We start from the raw sequence: 25,167 nt of genomic DNA on the forward strand, positions 1-25,167 counted from the left end.
TACTGCTTCACAGCTCTGACATCTTAATTTTCATGATACGGCATTATAACATTTTTAGGTTATACAAAATATCCATTGTAAGGTATACATTTTACTAGTTTATGCATTTCCTGAGAATCAAATCCATAACCTTGGCATTGCCAGCACCATGGGCTTACAGTGTCTGGGTATGCAGGGTATGCACGTGCATATGGGCCCGGGCTGATAAGGGGCCCGCCCGAAGGGGACCATTTAATTAAAACGAGGGAATGAATTCTTAATTCGTGATCTAAATAAATAAATATATTGTCTGCATGTCATTTGCGGGGGTCTGTAATTTCTTATGTGCATTTGTTATAGGCTATTGCTGCGGTAGAACTGCGTTGTTTTTTAAAACTACTTGCAAACACTGCATTGCCACATCCAAATAAAATAATAATTAATTATTCATTCTCTTTCTTTCATTTTAATTACTTTTTATCGAAAAACTATCGAAAGTATAGCCATTCTTTCCATTGAGAATACACAAAGCCTTAAATTAAAGACCAAAGACATTAGACAAATTAAATTAAATTAAATGAATTACAACTAAAATGAGTGAATAGTTTTTTTTTTTTTTTTTTTTTTTTTTTTTTTTTTTTTTTTGGCGGTGGTGGTGTTTTTGTTTGTTTTTTTTTGGGGGGGGGGGGTCTTTTCTTTTCTTTCTTTCTTTCTTTCTTTCTTTCTTTCTTTCTTTCTTTCTTTCTTTCTTTCTTTCTTTCTTTCTTTCTTTTTGCGTTCTGGGCAAAGTGCAAATCCAAGAGTTTGCATAACTGCATTAAGTAATTTAATAAATGGCAGCATTTTAGTGCCATGATATTTTTCGAATAAAGTCAAAATTACTAGATTGAGAAAGTTGTGTTATATTGCGTGAATAAAATTAATAAATGTGTTTTATTGACTTTTTCGAAACACTTCGAATTGATAGACCGATTAGCCTATACATGAGACATTTGTTACAAGTGTTTCTGATTTTTTTTCAACATGTCTTCTGATATTCATTCATGTTTATCTTGTTCTGGAACTAATAGAAAAATAGATGATTGATTCACATGCCGCTTGAACTGAGGTGGCCGTTCAAATGTTTTTGCATATGGGCCCGTGGCTGACTTGCTACGCCACTGGCCAGCACCATGCTCTACTGTTTGAGATACAGGAATACATATTTTTAGGAATACTGCATATATAGTTAAATTGGTGTGAGACAGTAATATAAAGCACAATTTATTGATGTTTCCTTTCATCTGTATAAAACTGATGTTGAAAATCAAAATGAACATAAACCGCTGTGTGTGTGAAGATTATGAATAGATTGATGAAGCCAGTTTATTAGGGATGAATAAATTTTGATGGGTGGGCACAAATAAAATATTATTATATTTTATTTTAGAGATTGTGAGATTTGATATTCATTTTAATAATAAAAATGTAATAATAATACAATTTAAAAAAAAAAAGAAAAAAAATAATTGTTAAAAATTAATAGTCGTAAAATTATTCCATATAAAGGTATGTTAATATTTTCTTTGGGTTCTTTTTGTATGCATTCAACATACATTCCAACACATTTACCAGAACTTGTAAAAATAGTCCAACTATCTCCTTTGTCTCCTGTTGTATCTAAAGCAAATTCATTGGAACCAAGCCAATCATTCTTCCTCAGATTTGTTTCGGAATCTATTTTTGTACATTCAATTTTTATGAAATCCCATGCGTTTGTAGAAATAACATTTTTCATTTTCATCTAATTTATATTTCTATACGTTTTATGTTTGGAAGTTGATCACAGTTGCCTTGCAGTTTAATAATAGCAATATCATATATATTTTTTGGGGTTTAATATTGTAGATTAAACATTATTTTTTTAGTTGGGAAAATACATTAATATTATTTTTTTATATTTCTTGAAAAGATGTTTGGCTGTCATTATTAATCCAGACCCAATATAGAACCCTTAGACCCCTAGAGAAGACATGTTCATCAGAATCCCAAATTGAAATATAACAAGGCAACTGATTTATAGAAGATCTGAACCGATCACTGTTTATGGGCTGTTCGTGGGCAGGGCAAAATCACTAGTAAGGCAATATGTGGAGCTAAATATTAGTGTAATATTAATTATTTGACAGCATTTTCACATCAATAAAACAAGCTTATCTGTTGATACAATCTGTTTTCTCACCTGATTTTAAAACATTTCTAAAATAAGATCCGTGCTCTCATCAATTCAGTTTCAACACTTCAGTCTATAAGCAGATCTACTGAGGCTTTAACCTTAGTAAAACAAGGAGAAAAGCAAGGAAATCATTGGTCAGTGAGGACCCAACATCACAATCTTTGCTGTGCTGAGATGTCATAGGGCCATATATGATATAACATACAGTAAACTTACTCATTTTTCTTGGGATTTGGGACATTTCTCAATCACTTTGCATGTTCTATATACTTGACTTAGAACAGTGTGCTGCTAGCGCCTTCCCTGAAACCACATTGTTATTGAAACTGTTTTTGCTTTGGAAGTGATTTGCAAGAAAACAAAGCTGCAGAACAGGTCTGTGACACTTGGAGAAGGCTGTCAGTTTGCACTCCCATTTACAGTATCTCACTGGCAACGCTGTGGCAGATAAGGATATCATTTTGTCAGTATAACAAGATATCATTGAACCTCATTTAACACTAAACAACATCCCATAAATTGTCAAGTTCTCTGTTGCAAGCCTGAACAATTGTAGTCTGTAAAAATAGGCCCCAATGTATATGTTGTCAGGTGTGTCTGTGTTGTCAGGTATCTATTGGTGCATCCGTTATCACGTACTGTCTGAGTAGGTACTACATTAGAATTTGAACTTATTTTGTGACCATTAAAGAAGTATGTTCTATATAGTATGAATATGGGTACCATGGAAGAATTTAGGATATACTTACTCACCATGTTGTTACTACCAGCGTCAGTTGTGTCGCTTCACTGCCATTCATAAATCCTCTCCCATGGCCTCATGGGATAGTGAGGTGTCCATCGTTTGCTCACTTCAAAATTCCCGGCGGAAGTAGCAGGTCATCTGGGTACTTTTCATCTACAGTAGAGAAGTATTCAATTTCGAATACAGCGTGTCTTCAGTTCCTGTCTCCTTGGTTACTGATTTTCTCTCGTTTGTATCCTAGGTTACTGAGACCCCTGACTTAGGAAAACAGATCTTATTTTCTCTAATACTTTATGAGGACTGCTTACTTCCACTGAGAACAAAATAATAATATTTATATGAAATGAAATGAAAATTCACCCTATTTATTTTGTAAATGCATGTTTTAAATCTTATCGTGAAAGTTTCATCCATGTCCAAAAAATAAAAACCTTGTAATGTTAAAGGGGTCATATCATGCTGCTAAAAATAACATTATTTTGTGTATTTGGTGTAATGAAAAGTGTTTATGCGGTTTAAGGTTAAAAAACATATTATTTTCCATATACTGTACATTATTGTTTCTCCTCTATGCCCTGCCTTCTGAAATGCGTCGATTTTCACAAGGATCATCGCTCTGAAAAGCAAGGTGTGCTGTGATTGGCCAGCTATCCAGAGCGTTGAAAGCTGATTCGGTGATCCACATTGCAAAGTTGATGTATTTCCTCAGCGACCAGCACGGGTCAGCCCCAGGCATGATGAAGCGATATCGTCCTCTTTTGGAAGGCCAAACAAAGTAGTTTTGCTTTTCCCTTATGAAAAAGAAGTTTATTCAAGTGTGCTTCTTTTAAACTAAAAATAGGAAAGTATGCTTTTAGTTTACTTTTTATGTACTTCTCAGAAATGGGCTCTATGTACTCCTCATAAATATACTTAAAATGACATTTAAGTATACTTGACTTATACTTACAAAAATTCTAAATATATTTGAGCTATACTCCTAGAATCCGTGTTTTCATTATTATACGGTAGAGGGCGCTAGTACACATCTTCTGTACAGAATTTCCAAAAAAACACAAGTGAAGAAGAAAAACGGAACAACAGATACTAACACATGTAACACGATCATCTGACATGAAACAGCATCAAAACTGTAACGTTATGAAATAAAATGACCGATGAAGAGGTAATAATTACAGTCAAGCTTTGGGGTGTTGATCGACTCCATCTACGTTTTGATTATCATTCTGAATCCAATTCATAGTCTTTTTTCAGCTTTTTGTTCAAAATGATATTTCTTTATTTTTTATGAAACACATTAAAGTCTTTAAAAAAATGCATGAAGCTTGAATAAAATGTTTTTGTTTACAAGCAGATTTCTTTGTTCTTTCTTTGGATGTTTTGTATGTTCAGATATTCATATAACAAAATATATACACATTAAAACCTAAATAGGGACATAGTAGTATACATAAAGTATGATGTAAAGTTCACTTAAAGAAAACTTATGATTATACTTGCAGTATAAAACTACTAGACTAGTAGTCTACTCAGACTATACTTCAAAGTGTACAAAGTATTTAATTAGTAAACTATCAGTAAAGCTATAAGTTCACTTTTAGTATAATTGCAATACAAACTACAAACATAGAGGTAAACTAGTAGTGTACTCAAGGTTTGCTACTGTTATACTTAAAGTATACTTAAAAGTATACTTTTATACACTAGAAAGTGGGCCAATTTAGTCCCAAGGAGTATTGAAATAGTACACTTACAAGTATACTACTAGAACACTGATATTTGTATACTTGCTACATAAAGTATACTTAAAAATATGCTTGAACTTTACTTAAGTATACTTAATAAAATAAACTTGAAGTATACTACTTTTTCATAAGGGTCACAGTGAAACACACAGCGTCTATACGACATGGCAGTAGCAAAAACTACAATACTACAACCAGAATAAAAGGTAGGCCTTCTTTCTTTGCGTGAACATCTGGGCGGCGTTATACAAATCTTCCCACATACTGACGTAGAGATGTGGGGGCATGTTAGAACGAGCTGTTTCAGGGTGGCGTGGACGAGTCTCAACTTTTATAAAGAATATCTCTTTGGATTTGAGACTTTAGTCTTTGCATCTTCACAGATCTTCTTTATTCACCAAGAGCTTGTAACACTCCAAAGAGAATGAAAATTTGAAATCGCATCATATGACCCCTTTAAGAAAAATGTCACATTTTGATCTTCTAGTGAAAACTACAGATGCTACACATTTTGTCATTGCAACTTGTCTGGCCATCAACTTATTACACTAAATGCTCAGCGGTGTTGGGCAAGTTACTCTGAAAATGTAATCAAATTACTGATTAGTGATTACTCCTTTGAAAAGTAATCATGTTACTGTTCTGATTACTTTATTTCAAAAGTAATTAGTTACATTAGTAGTTACATTACTTTTTTCTCTATGAAATTTATGAAATCCCAGCATACACGCACCTGATAAATATTTGTTATTAAAGCATCAACATTCACACTGTTATTTTTAACTAAAGCAAGCAGCTGCTTCATGCATGGTTTGGCAGAATGCAAGCAATTAGCGCTGCATTTATAATCTCTAAAAGACATCTCCGGTCATCGCAATCTCACAAATCTCTGTTATAACACATTAAATATATGCATAATTAATATTTCATAAGTTTGTACATTTAGTTTGTGTTTTATTATGGGGTCTGAGGGTTGTTTTTTTTAATGTGTTTTTCTATAGATTTTAAAATATAAGATTTTTAAAGTGTTATCAGTAACGTATTTTTTTATTTTTCTGGTTTATTAGTTTATTCTAAATACTTTAGAATACTTTGAAATACTTAAGCTTTGTAACACAAAGGAACATAACTTGATGTCTTGTTTTTATGCTTTCCGGCATCTACCAGCTATACGATTTGTGTTTTCTTTGCATTTTATTTTTAAGAACATCAATTTTCCACAGAATTTCTATGAACAACAAAAAAATGTTATGTCATTTAAATATTCCAATCAATATAAATTCAATTTGAATACAATGAATGGGATTCCGTGCTGTTCATGCTGCATTCCAAGCTTCAAAATGAATCCAGACACACCAAACACATAATAAAAGTAGCCAAAACAACTGCCACAGTTGTCCAAGTTATACAATAGATTTATTTAACGAATGGACCAAACTTTAAGTGAAAAAGAGTCGCAAAAGAATCGCTGAGTCAAAATGACAGGGCTCCTTTCCCATGGTCGCAAGCAATGTCGTTATTAACGATGCTTTTGGGAAACACACCTCAGGGCTTGCAAAATTTTCAAATTGAATTTTTTTTATTTTGGAAGGCATTCTTCAGGTTTTGGTAGCCCAAAATGAATTTAACTAGACCGAGAGAAAAAAAAAAAAAAAAAAAAGACATCGCCTGAACTTTACTGTGGACAAATCAGCATGATCAGCAAAAACTAGTAGCATATCTGGATGTAACAATTCAATAAACTTACGATGCGATAAAATTCACAATACAGATTATACCATACAATTTTCTTACAATTTATTTGTACATTTATTTATCTTTTACAAAATGAGATTTAAGACAAATTATAAATGAAAATGTGTCCTTTTATTATTAGACAAAAGACAAAATGCTGCATATTTCTTTGTGAAATTGAAATGTTAAATAATAAAACTAACTTGAAATTTTAAAACAAATCCTAAATCAAATAAAAAATCATAAAACTAAAAGAAATATCTAAATTTAAATAAAAAACAATTGTGTGTGCTTTATTTTAAATCAGAGGAAACCATTTGAATTACTATCCAACAAAAAAGATGCTAAATACATGTTATTTATAATTTAAAAATTTGAAGTAAAAACAGAATGGTCCGATTTTACCTTTGTGAATGAGACGCAAATGTCACTCTCTTACAGCAGGTGCCACTACTGGAACAGCAGGTATTTAAAGGCTGCTGCCCCTTTAAGACCGAGTGCACGGATCCAATATAATAATGCACAGGAGATTTCTTTCTCCACTGTATACGTTCACGTAAGACATAACTGACTGTGTTTACAAGAATACTTGCAGAGACAATTATTTTGAGATCATTTTGTGTGTATGTGTTCACGAGAAAATTGGTCTGCATAACAGAGTTCCACGACGAAAACCACTGCTGAGCAAAAAGAACATAAAGGCTCATCTCAGTTTTGCCAGAAAACATCTTGATGTCCCCAAGACTTTTGGTAAAATACTCTGTGGACTGATGAGACAAAAGTTGAACTTTTTGGAAGGTGTGTGTCCCATTATGTCTGGCATAAAAGTAACACCGCATTTCAGAAAAAGAACATCGTACCAACAGCAAAATATGGTGGTGGTAGTGTGATGGTCTGGGGCTGTTCTGCTGCTCCAGGACCTGGAAGACTTGCTGTGATAAATGGAACCAGAAAAAATCCTTAAGGAGAATGTCTGGCTATCTGTTTGTGACCTCAAGCTGAAGTGAACTTGGGTTCTGCAGCAGGACAATGATCCAAAACACACCAGCAAGTCCACCTCTGAATGGCTGAAGAAAAACAAAATGAAGACTTTGGAGTGGCCTAGTCAAACTCCTGAGCTGAATCCTACTGAGATGCTGTGGCATGACCTTAAAAAGGCGGTTCATGCTCGAAAAACCCTCCAGTGTGGCTGAATTTACAACAATTCTGTATAGATGAGTGGACCAAAATTCTCCACAGTGATGTAACAGAGTCATTGCAAGTTATCGCAAAGGCTTGGTTGCAGTTGTTGCTGCTAAGGGTGGTACAACCAATTATTAGGTTTAGGGGGCAAACACTTTTTCACACAGGCCCATGTAGTTTTGGATTTTGTTTTCCCTTAATAATAAAAACCTGTTAACTTGTGTTATCTTGTACTTGTATTTAAATTTGTTTGATCTGAAACATTAAAGTGTGATAAACATGCAAAAAAAATGAGAAATCAGGAAGGAGGCCAACAATTTTTCACACCACTGTATATGTATGGTGAAAGAATACATTTGATTTGACTATTTAATACAAGGTACTAGTAACTAACAACATCCTTCAACAAAATGAAAGCATTCTTGTCTTTGGAACTTCTTTGAGTATTCCAGTCAATCCTGTTTCAAGGAATCTTTGTATTCTACATTCTTTCTACTGCAAAAAAAAAAAAAAACCGGCATATATATATATATATATATATATATATACTTTAAATAGAACAGAAAGCTGTTAGTGACTTCTCTGAAAATAATTCATGTCATTACAACCATTTTGAGTTTCTCAATGACTTTGAATGCTTCATTGTAAAAACAAAAAACAAAAGCAACCAAGCATGTTGTACAGTACATACTTGACATTGATAAGTGTGCTGTCAGAGCCTTCCCTGAAATTATCATTATTTGGATGTGCTTTTGATCAGTAACACACTTAATCAGGAAGTAGCGCTAATAAATTGAATGTATTGTGACTGTTGAATTTGAATTAAATTGTTATTGTCTTGGTAGTGATTTGCAAGAAAACAAAGTTGAATGTGTATAATGCTATCCTTTCTTTGCTGAACGGAACGGGTCTTTAATACCTGGAAAAGGCTATCTGTTAGCTTTCACATTGATCTCAATGACGATGCTGTGGTCATTTTGTCAGTATAAACAGATACCCAATATAATACAAAAACAACATCTCACATTTTCAAATTCTCTGGACAATCAAAAGTTCAGAGAATGTATATTACTGGGGGTACATTTAGAAGGAAATGAAAAGAAAAGATCAGAGTGATTCTCCTATCAAAACTTCATGCATTTCTGACATCTGAACATTCCGGCGGCTGTTACCACAAATACTCTCTTCCCTACAGTGACATCAAAGTGGTCAAACCTGAAGTGTGTTCTGTTTCATTCTGACTTGATAAAAAAAAAATAAAAAATAGAGCAGCCCACAGGGATGATTGAAAGATACAACTACAAATAACTTTAGTACAACTTTCAAATCTAACAAAATATTTGTATTTATTTGCATTTTTGTTCAGAAATGTTTCAATTGAAGATAAGCTGCTGAATTGATGCTTTTACTACATTTACCTGGCATGTAAAATACAGTTTTTTTTCTTGTGTTTTGTTTGTTTGTTTTTTTTTTTGGGGGGGGGGGGGGTGGGGGGGGGGGGGGGGGGGGGGGGGGGGGGTGGGGGGGGGGGGGGGGGGGGTCCTTTCTTTCTTTCTTTTTCCGTTTTGGGCAAAGTGCAAATCCAAGAGTTTGCATAACTGCTTTAACTAATTTAATAAATGGCAGCCTTTTAGTGCCATGATATTTTTCAAATAAAGTCAAGATTACTAGATTGAGAAAGTTGTGTTTTATTGTGTGAATAAAAACTAATCAATGTGTTTTAATGACTTTTTTCAAAACACTTCAAATTGATCGACTGATTAGCCTATAAATGAGACCTTCGTCACAAGTGTTTCTGAATTTTTTCAGACATGTCTTCTGATATTCATTCATGTTTATCTTGTGCTGGAACTAATAGAAAAATAGATGATTGATTTCACATGCCACTTGAACTGAGGTGGCCGTTCAAATGTTTTTTGCATATGGGCCCATGGCTGACTTACTACGCCACTGGCCAGCACCATGCTCTACTGTTTGAGATACATAAATACATATTTTTAGGAATACTGCATATACAGTCAAATTAGTGTGAGAGAGTAATATAAAGCACAATTTATTGATGTTTCCTTTCATCTGTATAAAACTGGTGTTGAAAAACAAAATGAACACAAACCACTGTGTCATGAGTCAGGTTTTTTCTTCCGTTTTCTCTCTCACACCCTCTCTCACTCATTTTTACACACACACACACACACACTGAATGACAAATCATAAAATGCTAATTGCTTGTCATTTTTACACACACACACACACACACACACACACACACACACACACACACACACACACACACACACACACAAATCCTAAATCAAATAAAAAATCATAAAACTAAAAGAAATATCTAAATTTAAATAAAAAACAATTGTGTGTGCTTTATTTTAAATCAGAGGAAACCATTTGAATTACTATCCAACAAAAAAGATGCTAAATACATGTTATTTATAATTTAAAAAATTTGAAGTAAAAACAGAATGGTCCGATTTTACCTTTGTGAATGAGACGCAAATGTCACTCTCTTACAGCAGGTGCCACTACTGGAACAGCAGGTATTTAAAGGCTGCTGCCCCTTTAAGACCGAGTGCACGGATCCAATATAATAATGCACAGGAGATTTCTTTCTCCACTGTATACGTTCACGTAAGACATAACTGACTGTGTTTACAAGAATACTTGCAGAGACAATTATTTTGAGATCATTTTGTGTGTATGTGTTCATTCAGAAGCTAGGATACGAGAAAATTGGTCTGCATAACAGAGTTCCACGACGAAAACCACTGCTGAGCAAAAAGAACATAAAGGCTCATCTCAGTTTTGCCAGAAAACATCTTGATGTCCCCAAGACTTTTGGTAAAATACTCTGTGGACTGATGAGACAAAAGTTGAACTTTTTGGAAGGTGTGTGTCCCATTATGTCTGGCATAAAAGTAACACAGCATTTCAGAAAAAGAACATCATACCAACAGCAAAATATGGTGGTGGTAGTGTGATGGTCTGGGGCTGTTCTGCTGCTCCAGGACCTGGAAGACTTGCTGTGATAAATGGAACCAGAAAAAATCCTTAAGGAGAATGTCTGGCTATCTGTTTGTGACCTCAAGCTGAAGTGAACTTGGGTTCTGCAGCAGGACAATGATCCAAAACACACCCAGCAAGTCCACCTCTGAATGGCTGAAGAAAAACAAAATGAAGACTTTGGAGTGGCCTAGTCAAACTCCTGAGCTGAATCCTACTGAGATGCTGTGGCATGACCTTAAAAAGGCGGTTCATGCTCGAAAACCCTCCAATGTGGCTGAATTACAACAATTCTGTATAGATGAGTGGACCAAAATTCTCCACAGTGATGTAACAGAGTCATTGCAAGTTATCGCAAACGCTTGATTGCAGTTGTTGCTGCTAAGGGTGGCCCAACCAATTATTAGGTTTAGGGGGCAAACACTTTTTCACACAGGGCCATGTAGTTTTGGATTTTGTTTTCCCTTAATAATAAAAACCTGTTAACTTGTGTTATCTTGTACTTGTATTTAAATTTGTTTGATCTGAAACATTAAAGTGTGATAAACATGCAAAAAAAATGAGAAATCAGGAAGGAGGCCAACAATTTTTCACACCACTGTATATGTATGGTGAAAGAATACATTTGATTTGACTATTTAATACAAGGTACTAGTAACTAACAACATCCTTCAACAAAATGAAAGCATTCTTGTCTTTGGAACTTCTTTGAGTATTCCAGTCAATCCTGTTTCAAGGAATCTGTGTATTCTACATTCTTTCTACTGCAAAAAAAAAAAAAAAAAAAAAAAAAAAAAAAAAAAAAAAAAAAAAAACCGGCATATATATATATATATATATATACTTTAAATAGAACAGAAAGCTGTTAGTGACTTCTCTGAAAATAATTCATGTCATTACAACCATTTTGAGTTTCTCAATGACTTTGCATGCTTCCTTGTAAAAACAAAAAACAAAAGCAACCAAGCATGTTGTACAGTACATACTTGACATTGATAAGTATGCTGTCAGAGCCTTCCCTGAAATTATCATTATTTGGATGTGCTTTTGATCAGTCACACACTTAATCAGGAAGTAGCGCTAATAAATTGAATGTATTGTGACTGTTGAATTTGAATTAAATTGTTATTGTCTTGGTAGTGATTTGCAAGAAAACAAAGTTGAATGTATAATGCTATCCTTTCTTTGCTGAACGGAACGGGTCTTTAATACCTGGAAAAGGCTATCTGTTAGCTTTCACATTGATCTCAATGACGATGCTGTGGTCATTTTGTCAGTATAAACAGATACCCAATATACAAAAAAAAACCAATATAATACTCACATTTTCAAATTCTCTGGACAATCAAAAGTTCAGAGAATGTATATTACTGGGGGTACATTTAGAAGGAAATGAAAAGAAAAGATCAGAGTGATTCTCCTATCAAAACTTCATGCCTTTCTGACATCTGAACATTCCGGCGGCTGTTACCACAAATACTCTCTTCCCTACAGTGACATCAAAGTGGTCAAACCTGAAGTGTGTTCTGTTTCATTCTGACTTGATAAAAAAAAATAAAAAATAGAGCAGCCCACAGGGATGATTGAAAGATACAACTACAAATAACTTTAGTACAACTTTCAAATCTAACAAAATATTTGTATTTATTTGCATTTTTGTTCAGAAATGTTTCAATTGAAGATAAGCTGCTGAATTGATGCTTTTACTACATTTACCTGGCATGTAAAATACAGTTTTTTTTCTTGTGTTTTGTTGTTTTTTTTTTTTTTTGGGGGGGGGGGGGTCCTTTCTTTCTTTTTTTTTTTGCGTTTTGGGCAAAGTGCAAATCCAAGAGTTTGCATAACTGCTTTAACTAATTTAATAAATGGCAGCCTTTTAGTGCCATGATATTTTTCAAATAAAGTCAAGATTACTAGATTGAGAAAGTTGTGTTTTATTGTGTGAATAAAATTAATCAATGTGTTTTAATGACTTTTTTCAAAACACTTCAAATTGATCGACTGATTAGCCTATAAATGAGACCTTCGTCACAAGTGTTTCTGAATTTTTTCAACATGTCTTCTGATATTCATTCATGTTTATCTTGTGCTGGAACTAATAGAAAAATAGATGATTGATTCACATGCCACTTGAACTGAGGTGGCCGTTCAAATGTTTTTGCATATGGGCCCATGGCTGACTTACTACGCCACTGGCCAGCACCATGCTCTACTGTTTGAGATACATAAATACATATTTTTAGGAATACTGCATATACAGTCAAATTATTGTGAGAGAGTAATATAAAGCACAATTTATTGATGTTTCCTTTCATCTGTATAAAACTGGTGTTGAAAAACAAAATGAACACAAACCACTGTGTCATGAGTCAGGTTTTTTCTTCCGTTTTCTCTCTCACACCCTCTCTCACTCATTTTTACACACACACACACACACACACACACACACACACACACACACACACACACACACACACACACACACACACACACACACACACCTTATTAGCTCATTATTATATTACACTTTCTCTTTCTCTTTTCTGCTGACCTCTCTCTCTTAATGCACCTGTTTGTCATTGCAATCTGATTTGCTTTGACACCTGTTTCTACTTTGCCCTAAGTGTTCACCCTTTATCTGGTGTTTGCTCTGGTAGATTCTTTGTTGGATTATTGTTACATGTCATGCGTTTTGTCAGCAGTTACATCCTGTCTGTATTGAAAGGTACTCACCTATTCTTGTCTTGTCTGCCTGCAACAGTCTAGCCTCAAAGTATTTGCTGTTTTCTGCTGCTGAATGTAAACCACTGTGGTTCTCTCACCCTGCCCGAGTTATCTACTCCTGAGTTTCGAGTCTGCTTCAAGGGAGTCCTGATCTGTTACTCATCAAGACAGGAGTCTTTCCTTCTTTCAAGTTACTATTTACCAGTTCAGTGTGCTTTAATGACGGACTGACTTTGTTATATATTATTTCATTAAAGACTTATTCCTGTCATCTCTGCTTTTGGATCCTTCATTTATCAGCGTGACACACTGTGTGAAGTTTATGAATAGACAGATGAAGCCAGTTTATTAGGGATTAATAAATGCAAATTTAATGTTAAGTTTTGTAACACTAATTTCTGTGGGTACATTTAGAAGAAAATGAAAAGAAAAGAGCACAATCTCATCTCACAACTTAATGACTTTACTTGATAAGTGAAAGTATGTGAGTCAGATTTTTGACATCTGAACATGCTGAAGGCTGTTACCACAAATACTCATATTAATGCTATAAAGAATTCAAGTTAATTTAGCTTTTAGTTAAAATAGGTCCTTTATTTTTATTTTTTTGAATAATTTAACATTGGCGTTATTTAAATGCTCAATGTTGTGGATAAATAACTATACTGATGCATGTTCTAAACTGAAAAATAACTACAAAAAAGTAACTTGTTAAATGTGACATTAAAATGTGACATAAAATCAGAATCAGAAAGAGCTTTATTGACAAGCATGCTTGCACATACAAGGAATTTAAGTGACATAAGCTTCCAGTACACAGAGACAACAACACAGAGACAAAAAATAAAATAATAAAAATAAATATATTTCAGATAAATAAATTGTATAAACAGTTGTGCTATAGATGATAATGGAATAGAACTGAGTAAGATGCAGGGATGTACTAGGATGGAGGGATAACAAATAAATATAAGGATAATGCACATTTTTATTGCATAAGTGGGGAACATTTAACTGTTCATGAGGTAGATTGCCTGGGGGAAGAAACTGTTCTTGTGCTTGGCTATTCTGGTATTTGCAGCTCTGAAGCGCCGGCCAGATGGCAAAAGTTCAAAGATGGGGTAACTTGGATATGAGGGATCCAGAGTGATTTTCTGATCCTTTTTCCTCACTCTGGATGTATACAGTTCTTGAAGGGTGGGCAGGGGGGGGACCAAAAATCCTTTCATCAGTCCGAACCGTTCTCTGAAGTCTCTGATGTCTGATTTTGTGGCTGAACCAAACCAGACAGTGATTGAAGTGCAGGGTCCACTATCGTCTCCACTGTTTTGAGAGTGTTCAGCTTCAGGTTGTTAAGACTGCACCAGACAGCCAACTGCTCAACCTCTTGTCTTTAAGCAGACTCGTCACCGTCCTGGATGAGACCAATGACCGTAGTGTCATCTGCAAATTTCAGGAGCTTGATAGAGGGGTCTTTTGAGGTGCAGTTGTTGGTGTGGATGGAGAAGAGCAGTGGGAAGAAACACATCCCTGAGGGACACCAGTGTTGGTGGAGCAGTGTTCAATCCCATGTTGATTGCATCATCCATGGACCTGTTTGCTCGGTAAGCACACTGCAGGGGGTCCAGTAAGGGTCCAGTGATGTCCTTCAGATAAACCAGAACCAGTTTTTCAAAAGACTTCATGATGACAGATGTTAGAGCCACAGGTCTGTAGTTATTAAGTCCTGTTATCTTGGGTTTCTTTGGAACGGGGATGATGGTGGAGCATTTGAAGCAGGAAAGCACTTCACACAACTCAAGAGATCTGTTGAAGATCTGTGAAAAAATGGGGGCCAGCTGGTCAGCACAGGTTTTCAGACAGGCTGGTGTAACGTCATCTGGGCCTCGTGCTTTTTTTCTTTTGTTCTTCCTGAAGACCTGGCACACATCATCCTCAATTATTTAAATTGCAGGAGGTGTTAACGGTTGTGTAGGAAGATGGTCAGAATGGGTGTGGGTGGTTTCAAATCTACAACTCATTCAGGTCATTAGCAAGTCGTTGATTTGCCTCAGTGCAGGGGTATGATGTCTTGTAGTTTGTGATGGCTCTCAGCCCTTTCCACACTGAAGTTGAGTCATTGGAAGTAAACTGGTCTTCCAACTTTTTAGCGTAGGTCTTTTTAGCCACTCTAACCTCTTTGTTCAGTTTGTTCCTGGCCTGATTGTACAAGACTCTGTCCCCATTTCTGGTCCTTGTAGGAATGCATATATCCTCACAAAAACTAATAAAGGATGTTACAGTCTCTGTGAGTTCATCCAGATTGGTGGTAGCAGCTTCAAAAACACTCCAATCAGTGAGGTCAAAACAAGCTTGTAAATCCTGCTCTGTTTCGTTGGTCCATCTCTTCACAGTCTTTACTACAAGTTTACCAGATTTAAGTTTCTGCTTGTAGGTCAGTATAAGATGAACCAGGCAGTAATCAGAGAGCCCCAAAGCTGCTCATGAAACAGAGTGCTATGCATTCTATATTGTGGTGTAACAGTGATCCAATATATTACTGTCTCTGGTGGGACATGTAACATGCTGTCTGTATTTTGGCAGTTCACGGGAGAGATTGACTTTATTAAAGTCCCCAAGAATGATTAAAACAGAGTCCGGGTGTTGTTGTTCTGTCTCTGTCATCTGATCAGTGAGTTTCTGTAAAGCCAGGCTTACGTGCGCTTATGGAGGAATGTAAACATTCACCCGAATGAACAAGTGAAACTCCCGCTGCGAATAGAACGTCTTGCAGTTAACAAAGAGCACTTCTAGATCTGAACAGCACATCTTCTTTAAAACAGTTACATCTGTACACCACCGTTCATTGATGTAAATGCATTACCCGCCGCCACACGATTTCCCTGTTGATTCTGCCTTGTGATCTTCTCTAAACAGCTGAAAGTCTGGCAGATGGAGCGCGCTGTCTGGAATGGCGTCATTCAGCCAGGTTTCCGTGAAACACAGAGCAGCTGAGTGTGAGAAATCCTTATTTGTCCGAGAGAGCAAAAAGAGTTAGTCCGTTTTGTTGGGTAGAGAGCAGAGATTTGCCAGATGGATGCTAGGCAACGGCGTTCAAAATCCGTGCTTCATGAGTCTGACAAGCCATCCGGCTCGCTTTCCCTGTCTTCGGGTCCTGAAGCATTTGATCAGCGCCGGGAATTAGGAAGGGGAAGATAAGGGCAGATGTAAAAACCCAAAAATGGAATGAGTAGATACTCAAGTATCGCTCTGATTCAGACGAAAGCACTGATGCCTCATCTGGATCACATCCCTTAGGTCTTGCCTACCTTCCCTTGACCCACGATTCCTCTTACCCCTACCCGCAGTTGGGTGAGGAGCGTGAGGAGCGACACTAGCCTTCTGTGACCAGGACCCCTATGTTGTTCGGGCTCAGACCTGGACCTTCGTGAGAAGAAGGATTTGAAGGCAGCTGAGCGTGCCTTCGCCTGCCTGAACTTCTTGAGTACCCCTCTGAATGGAGGTACCGAAAAGTTCGGAAGGCGAAACCGAAGCATTGAGAAGAAAGCCCCTTTCTTTCTTCCCGACATCTGCCAGGTTCACCCACAGATGTCTCTCCGTTACCACCATAGACCTTCATGGCGGAGGCGGCCTGCTTGGTAGCAAGGAGAGAGAGATCTGTGGTGCAGCGCAGCTCAGCTACCTGATCAGGGGAAAGACCCTTGCCTTTTTCCAGGTCTTTAAGCAGATCAGCCTGATATGCTTGAAGCAAAGCCATCGTGTGCAATGAATCCACAGCTTGACCTGCTGCTGCGTATGCCTTGCCATTTAAGTAAGATGTATCCTGAAGGGCGATTAGATGGCAAGGAGGGAGATTTAAGAGAGGACATCTCCCCCACAGAGAGATAGCTAGTCAGCGTCTTTTCTACAGGGGGCATCCTCTCATAGCCGCTTTTGCACATTGCCTCGATGTTGGCATAACTCGTATGCTGAAACCAATGGATGCGAGAAGAAAATGGCCTCTTACATTCCTTTTCGATCTCTGTATGGAGATCAGGCAGAAATGGAAGGCTCACCTGAGCTGGAGGGCTATGGTCGGAAAGATAACACTTGTCGAGACGACCTCGCAGCGTCACCTTGCTAGCACGCTTCCATGGCAAGTCCAACTTTGCTGTGGTGCGATCCATAACCTCCAACATCTCTACATACACAGGGCAGAAGGATTGAGAAGGCTCAGTCTCAGCTTCTTCGCCATCCTCTGACATCTTCTGCCCTTCCTGGGCCGAACCCAGCAGAGCACTAACCTCTGTATCGGAATGTGTTAAAGATATAACATCATCCTCCAGAGGCTCTCTCTCGTCCACCGCCGACAAGCATGAAAGGGAAATCCCTCTTTAAACTCCTCAGCCAGATCCATCTGTGATTCCCACAAGCTCATTCTCCACCATGCCTCAGCAGTGGCGGGTCCTGAACCGCAGAAAGCAGATGGCTACCCCTCTTTCCTCTAAAAGATAGACAAATGAGAGCGGAGCTTTTTCATTGAAGAACACTCACAATTCACGCAGATTGCCCCCTCAAGGACATCGTGTGCGTGCTCTTCACCCAAACAAATGACGCAAAGATTGTGTGTGTCATCGGGGGTCAATTAATGATGACACGGATCCACACACTGTCTAAACGCTTTGCTAGTAGTCGCCATGATAGACAGAGAAAGATCGCTCTTACCATGTTCAGATGCACGCTTCAAACAGAACAGTCAGTGAAGACGAAGAAGAGAATGATGTGTTCTCCCGGCACCTATTTATTTATTGTTGCACCGGTAGTGATGTCAGGGGCTGTCTCCGGCCAACTTGTTGGTGTTTTTTCAATATATGCTTCAGACACGGGTCATGACGAGGCATTCCCCATAGCGACCCCTAGAGGACGCAGTTCGAAGTTCCTTGAAAGGGAACAAGAATTTAAATGGTAAAACAACAATAACAACAACAAAACACAGTGAATATATCTAGTGGACTTTAGATATAGCAATCTTTCTTTGTCAACTGATTACAAAAGTATGTTTGAGATCTTCTCCCAGGCCAGAAAAGGTTAGAAAGTGACAGAGAAAAATTTAGGCTTAAGGGAAAAGGCACATGGGTAATTGGATTTTGGTTGGGTTAGGATTTTGGAAAGGGGAGTGGGTTAAGGTTATGGTTTAGGTTAATGACAATAAAAAAGCAGCAACTGAAGACACCTTAAGCCAAGTAATGTTATATTTTTTTATATTGATGTTTATAAGGTGCAGGTTTTTTCAGAGTTTCTTTGTATTGTTTATGAGAAAAAAAAGAAGAAGAAAAAAACACGTGCTGATGATGCAAAAGGACAATAGAAAAGAGTCAGTATTTCAGTTAAAGTTGGTTCATTGTTGATTCAGTGATGTCATCATCCAGCTCATCTCTTCCAGTAGTGTCTGTGCAGTCAAGTCAATAATATTGCCAGAAATTGTGTCCCCAACTAAGCATCCATCGGTGACAGAAATGTAGAAAAAAACCTTGGGAGAAACCAGGCTTAGTCGGGAGGACGGGTCTCCTCTGGCCAGATGAAACCAGCATGGTGTGGTTTTATTCCAGACTGCGCTGCAACACAAGTCAGATTGAGTATTTATTTAGTATTTATTAATATATACAAACCTGTTTGGGTAAATGTAATCATTCCTATTCCAATTATCAAGGTTACTACTAATGAGTTTGTTTTCTAAACAGTAGTGGGTTATAATGTGTTTTCACAACTAGAAGCTTCAAAAGAAACTTAACGATGATAGAACAAACTGACATCATGAATCAAGAAAACAAATTCAAATTAAACAAATAATTATGATTACATGGGTAAAATAAAGATATAAATCTCAACATTTACAGGTGCTTCTCAAAGTAGAATGTCGTGGAAAAGTTATTTCAGTAATTCTACTCAAATTGTGAAACTCGTGTATTAAATAAATTCAATGCACACAGACTGAAATAGTTTAAGTCTTTGGTTCTTTTAATTGTGATGATTTAGGCTCACATTTAACAAAAACCCACCAATTCACTCAATAAATTTCAATAAATTAGAATATGGTGACATGCCAATCAGCTTATCAACTCAAAACACCTGCAAAGGTTTTCTGAGCCTTTCAGTTTGGTTCACTAGGCGACACAATCATGGGGAAGACTGCTGATCTGACAGTTGTCCAGAAGACAATCATTGACACCCTTCACAAGGAGGGTAAGCCACAAACATTCATTACCAAAGAAGCTGGCTGTTCACAGAGTGCTGTATCCAAGCATGTTAACAGAAAGCTCAGTGGAAGGAAAAGGTGTGGAAGAAAAAGATGCACAACCAACCGAGAGAACCGCAGTCTTATGAGGATTGTCAAGCAAAATCGATTCAAGAATTTGAGTGAACTTCACAAGGAATGGACTGAGTCTGGGGTCAAGGCATCAAGAGCCACCACACACAGACGTGTCAAGAAATTTGGCTACAGTTGTCGTATTCCTCTTGTTAAGCCACTCCCCAAGGCGTCTTACCTGGGCTAAGGAGAAGAACTGAAATGTTGCCCAGTGGTCCAAAGTCCTCTTTTCAAATGAGAGCAAGTTTTGTATTTCATTTGGAAACCAAGGTCCTAGAGTCTGGAGGAAGGGTGGAGAAGCTCATAGCCCAAGTCGCTTGAACCCCAGAGTTAAGTTTCCACAGTCTGTGATGATTTGGGGTGCAATGTCATCTGCTGGTGTTGGTCCATCGTGGTTTTTTGAAAACCAAAGTCACTGCACCCGTTTACCAAGAAATTTTGGAGCACTTCATGCTTCCGTCTGCTGACCAGCTTTTTGAAGATGCTGATTTCATTTTCCAGCGGGATTTGGCACCTGCCCACACTGCCAAAATCACAAAATGTTGGTTAAATGACCATGGTGTTGGTGTGCTTGACTGTCCAGCAAAATCACCAGATCTTGTCAAGAGGAAAATGAGAAACAAGAGACCAAAAAAATGCAGATGAGCTGAAGGCCACTGTCAAAGAAACCTGGGCTTTCCTACCACCTCAGCAGTGCCACAAACTGTTCACCTCCATGCCACGCCGAATTGAGGGAGTAATTAAAGCAAAAGAGTCCCTACCATGTACTGAGTACATGTACAGTAAATTAACATACTTTCCAGAAGGCCAACAGTTCACAAAAAAAAATTTTTTTTTTTTTGGTCTTATAAAGTATTCTGATTAGACTTCACATACAAATATAAGTAGAATATGCTAATTAAATTTGTCTTTATTTAAATACAAAATATTTTTCCTCATAAAAAAATGTATTTTACATTAATCATTGCGATGATTCTCATGACTGTGTGCCAACACTGACACTCTAACACAGACTGAACAAAAACCATGCAATTACTACACAATTTAAATTATTTTATTAAAAAAAAAAATAATAAACTTTCTTGCATCTTTCAGGTAATTATAGAATAGATAACATTTAATTAGTTTTATCTAAATACTTACTATTCCGTTGGTCAAGACACACTTTCTCTCCTGGCGCTGCTTAAAGTAAAATTATTGCTTTTGTTGCTTTACTGCAGGTATGGTTTGTAATTTGGGAAGAGAGGTCATCTGAATGTAATTTGACCCAAAAGTGACAAATGCAGTGTAAAGGTCATTCTTTTTCCCAGCATGAAAGAGAGAGAAGAAGAGAGAAACAGAAATAGGAGAGAGAGAAATTGTTATAACTTAAAACAGATCTTTATTAATATTTTTTTCTGAATGTTGTTCTGATGGATAATCAATAGAATCGAAAACACCTAATTCTTAAACTTTTAATTTAATATAACCTGTTTGGGGAAGTGCAACTATTTCCTTAAGTATTGTTAATTTAAATGTTACTAATTAAATAACAGGTCTTTTTTCTAATGTGTTTTCACAAGTTGAAGCTATTTAAGCAGCTGAATGCTGACAAACCAGATTCACGTGAATTTAGCAGATGACACAAATATTTATGCTTAAATTCATAAAAATAATATAAACCTTTGGAACATCTGTCTAAACTATTCACGTATGGTAAGGATTTGCTGTATTAACAGCTACAGTCCTGAAGCATTTTATATGATTTGACATGGAAGATATGAAATGATTATAAGCTTCTTTCCTTGGGAGTGATTTACAAGAAATGTAGCATACAGGTAGGGATTGCACAATGTTTCTTTCCTTGGGAGTGATTTACAAGAAAGTGCTACATTTCTTGTAAATCACTCCCAAGGAAAGAAGCATTGTGCAATCCCAATTGTGTGCTACATTTTTTTGTAAATCACTCCCAATGTTGTGTTGATTTTACTGTTGTGTTGGTCAAGAAGACACATTAGCTCTCCTGGCAGCTGGCATTGCTTGCAAGTCAAATTGTTGCTTTGATTTAATTTGCTCCAATTTTACTACAGCAGGTACGTGGTGCAATTTAACGAAGAGAGATCATTTAAGTGTAACTTGACCCAAAAGTGACGTATGCAGCCTGAAGGTCATTCAAGTTGTTTTAAACATGAAATTGAAAGGGAGAAAGAGAGAAAAAGATATATCTTAAAACAGATCTTTGCATTTCTTTATAATTTTTCTGTCAGTATAAAGAAAAAAGAACAATCCTCTACGCACACCTTGGCAAAAGAATCACCACTGGGTAGTAATTTTTTTTAGTTTTATCGGCAAACTAATCTACTCATATATATATATATATATATATATATATATATATATATATATATATATATATATATATATGCACTAATTCTATTACTAATATGATCTCCATTTTTTGACAAGAAAAAACAACTTCATACATCTTTGCATTCTGACACTCTCAAAAATAGTTATTCATCTAGATTTCAAGCGTTTTAACAAGGTTTAATCTTGGTCTTATAGTGATACAATATTTCAGTTTAATGTGTTTTCACAGCAAATGAACACTATCAGAACAATTAGTGAACAGTTGAAGTGGTATTACAAAACAAAACAATTGTCCCAAACAATGAGTAATAATAATTCAGCATCGCGTTAGTTCAGTCAGGCCACGTTAGTCACGCTTGCATCAGCCGACAGTCAGCTGTTCCTGACGTGTACCAATCCAGTGTTGACACCTATCACATGTGGTCTATTTAAATAAATGGATTTCATGTGGGCCAGATATGGCCCGGATCTGGGCCGAAACTGCTTGCTGTCTGGGTATGCCAATTATTTCTCACTGACAAATGTTTGTAGATGTTTTGAAATGTTTCTCAATCCTGCCCCATCTGCCCTGTCCTGTGGTTTTATCAGAACAAAAATATGACTTAAATTTTTTTATTTTTTATTCATCCCCATAATGAGTTTTTTTTTTCTATTAATCAATAATAATACATATTCCCAAATTTTTCTAATAATATTGTCCATAGTATATATCAGGTCTGAGAAAACAAAACATACTTTATGTTATTAGGCCATACTGTGTTGCCAATACATATATAGACTTAACTATGATGTATAATAATTATTTGTTTGTTGTCTGGTTAATGTTGTATTTTCCATAGAAGAACTGCATTTAATATTAAACACCACTTATTCCAAATTATTCTCTGTTATATATACATATTCCATCCTAAAAGAATATAACAATGTAAATAAAGTTCTTGCTTAATTCACTAAAACAGAACAAAATTATTATTCTCCAAAAGTTGTAATAGACCTTCAGTGTTGGTGGCAACTACAAAGATCACCTGGGCTGTTTCAGTAATTTATAGAAGATCTGAGCCAATCATTCTTCATGGGAGTTTCTTTGGGAGTGGAAATAAGTAATGTTAAACCTATGATTATATTGAGGTGAGAGAATGAGGAAGAGTGCTTGTCAGATTCTGTTCCATGTCTCCAATTGTTTTCCTCCCCCACATGCTCCAGTTTGATTATTATGCCCTTATTTGTTTTTTTCCTGTTCCTGTCTGTATTTAGTTCTATTGGTTCCAGCTGGGTTTAATTAGTTACTGTGTATTTAAAGTGTGTTCTGCCCCTCGTTTCCTGTCTACTGTTAAATGTCATTCTGTTTTTTCTGTGATTTCCTGTGTTTCCCGCTTTGAAGTCATTAAATACTTTGGAATTTACTTCACTCCTCATCTTCTCGCTCCTTCGTTCCCGTGCTCCCCATGTGAATCATGACAGAGCTATTGTACAGAATAAGTGAAAATATTAAGACCTATTTCTACACAACCCTGACCCTTAAAAATTAATTAGTTGGTCTAGCATAATTAGGCTGATTTAGTCTTATTAAATAACATTTATTTTCATATTTTAATATTATTTTCTAAAATAAATTTGTGTAATTTAGAACATTAATTAAAAACATTTTACTGTAACTGTATAGTGTACCTTATAATGTTTACATTTAGTTAATTATTTTTGTTATTATTATTATTTTAATTATAACTGCAAGCAGCAATTACCGGGGTTCAAGGCAGAACCTGATTTTACCAAGTACGACATGTTCCTGGATCAACATCTTTGTTGACCCTGGAACAACACTGTGATTAACCAGTCAGACCTAAAGAACCAGTTTATAGTTTTTGTGATGTTTAGGCTAACAATCACAGTGTTTTTTCTGGCTCAAAATGAGGCGTGCACTGATCATGTGCACACAATGTACCCACCCTTCAACTGGCTGAAACAAACACTTTTTACACGCAATGTATTTTAGGTGTTATAATATTTATATGATTGAAAAAAAGTGACAATTATAAATTTACATTTTACAAAAACAAACCTGTTGAACATTAAATTAAATACAACATACCAGCTAAAAGCCCTTTTGTAGTATAGGTGAACAAAAACATAACATTAGGTTGTTAAACACTTCATGAAATTGAAAATGTTTATCCACTCCTTTATAGTCTCCTAGTCCACATTGCTTTGATCCAATATACATTTATCCATGTAAAGTTTTTTTCTAGAATACAAAACATTTTCTTACAACCTTATGTGAATTCTTCTGGTAGACTACATCATGTAATGCAATCGCAGCAGGGTAACAGGTGCATTAGAGCTATCATTAGCATCAAGTTAAGACTTTTTATAAAATTAATAGTAAGCTTTATCTTTAAATTATTGAAAATCAAACTTTATTTATTCATTTATTTATTTTGGCAAACAAAGGAGATGTACTATTAAAATTAAAACATGGAAGAAATGCTGTTTGATCATTACTTAAAAATGTTTTTTTTTTTTTATATAATTTTAGTAGTAGCCTAGTAGTAGCAGTACTGCCGCAGTGTCTTCAAGTTAAACAAAACTTTTATTTTGACGAGTTGCCGTGAATACCTTTAGACTTCTTTGTGACTATGATTCTAGTTTTACTCAAATGAAACAGTAAAAGATGTTGTTCATGTATTTATGTCCTCATTTTAGGGAGACGACAGATGCTGAAATCACCGCGAGCGTTATGCACGCTTCAGTAGGCGATGTGTGTAGAAAAACAAAACCGCGTGTCCCTGCCATTCTTTCATACATAAGATGTATAATATACATTACATTCATACAGAGATGATCGTGTAATTTGAGTTAATGCTCATAAGATCACGTAAATCATTGGAAAATGAATAGAAATGATGATTCTTTTGTAAAGAAATATCAAGTAAACTTGTATAAAAATATCAGTATTTTTCCAAATATGAACTAAAAGCTCTAATGGACACTGTTCATTTCCTCAGGTTTTAGTGAATACTAATGGTTAAGGTTAGGTTTAGGTGAAGGGATATGGTCAAGACTAAATTTTTGGATTAAAAAGTTTGTTCCAGGGTCAACAAAATATGTTGACCTAGGAACACATCTAACTCAGCAAAAT

Source organism: Cyprinus carpio, chromosome A20 (assembly GCF_018340385.1).
Source record: "Cyprinus carpio isolate SPL01 chromosome A20, ASM1834038v1, whole genome shotgun sequence".
NCBI classification, from domain to species: domain Eukaryota; kingdom Metazoa; phylum Chordata; class Actinopteri; order Cypriniformes; family Cyprinidae; genus Cyprinus; species Cyprinus carpio.